This window comes from Meriones unguiculatus, chromosome 4, assembly GCF_030254825.1.
Source record: "Meriones unguiculatus strain TT.TT164.6M chromosome 4, Bangor_MerUng_6.1, whole genome shotgun sequence".
In the NCBI taxonomy this organism is placed as follows: domain Eukaryota; kingdom Metazoa; phylum Chordata; class Mammalia; order Rodentia; family Muridae; genus Meriones; species Meriones unguiculatus.
The window spans coordinates 26,787,163-26,788,742 of NC_083352.1; positions in this window are offsets into that span (position 1 = coordinate 26,787,163).

Consider the following 1,580-nt stretch of genomic DNA (forward strand, 5'->3'; position numbering starts at 1 on the left):
AAGCTACAAAGGTTCACCCATCCTTGAGCCATTCTGAATGATATAGTGAGGCAGAACTGGAGCTTCATGGAATAGCCTGAAGCTATAGAGGTGCAGCTCAGGGATGGGGAACATGACAAGGATGTGTTATAAGGCCCTGGGTTCAAGTCCCAGCGCTGAAAAAAACAAATCAGTGACTCAGTAACAGAACTGAACAAGAAAGTGTCATCCCAGGGAGAAACCTAAAGAGCCGAAAGAATGAACACAAGTCAACGCAACCCAGTGTCTCTGTCAGAAGCCAAGACCACCCTGAGGCTCCTTAGAAGTAGGGTTTCAGTGGTGGTGTGGGATCCTGGCTGTTCACATCATTGCCTGTCACCCCATGGATGGCACTGATGTGCATGTATGTTTTAGTGGGTACCATGGGCTGGCAAACACCTTACTATAGCGAATACAAGTCCAAGAGGGTATCTCAACCCACAGTTCCTCCATCTGCATCACTTCACCCTATGCTTCTGCCTTTGCAGTGCTCTGCGGAACTTCAAGCTGTCTTTTAACCCTTTAGCTATTTGCGCCAACATGGAGGCTTATTCAGAAAAAGCAAGACAACATTTGTATTTTCACTGTGATATTAAAACTAAACTTTTTATGTACCCCAAGAAGAAATGATACAAATATTAGCCACTTATAATCATACAAATGTTAGCAGAAGTTGTATTAGAATTGTATGAGTGTCTTTTTTAACCTCCAAGTTTTTTTAACCTCCAAGTAGTCTTCAATGCGGAGATATTAGGGGTTTTTTTTGGGGGGGGTTGTTTGTTTGTTTGTTTGGTTTAGATATTTTGAGACAGGCTTTCTCTGTGTAACAGCTCTGGCTGTACTGGAACACACTTTGTAGACCAGGTTGGCCTCGAACTCAACAAAGATCCACCTGCTTCTGCCTTCCAAGTACTGGGGGATTAAAGGCATGTACTTGGCTTTTATGGATTGTTCTATTTTTTTTGGAGGGGGGTGTTAATGTGTTCATTTTCAGTGCTGAGATCAAAGCCAGGGTCTCATCTCACACATTGTAACTCATACCATACTTGAGCTGTCCCCAACCCATATATTACATTAAAATACAAAAGGGCTCTCATAAACTGGGTGGCATTTTTTTTTTTGTGGTTTCATCTCCTGCATTTGTTCTACTGAAAAGCATTCTGAACTGAGTAATCCGTAAGTCAGAATGAGACCACTGAGCTTCCCCACCAGCATGTGGTGGAGCCAGGGAAGCTGGAAAGCCATGCAATGGCCACAGTTGTCCTTACAACATGCCGCTGTTTTACTGTGTCACGACTCTTTCCCCGCTGTTGGCATGAGTTTGGTACAAAGATTAAAATCCGGAGAGTACACCATGATGTAATTTAAAATGGAAATTCACCTTTAAAAAAATGAATATTAATTTGTCTAAAATTAATTTTAAACTTAATTTAGTTTAGTTTTAATATGCAAAATGAAATTCATTTTTGCCTCCCTCCAGGGAAATGAATCACCAAGGTTTAGACACAAAACGGATTTTTAAAAAAAAATTCCTCAGGTTTTTTGTTATTATGAGGCAGCTA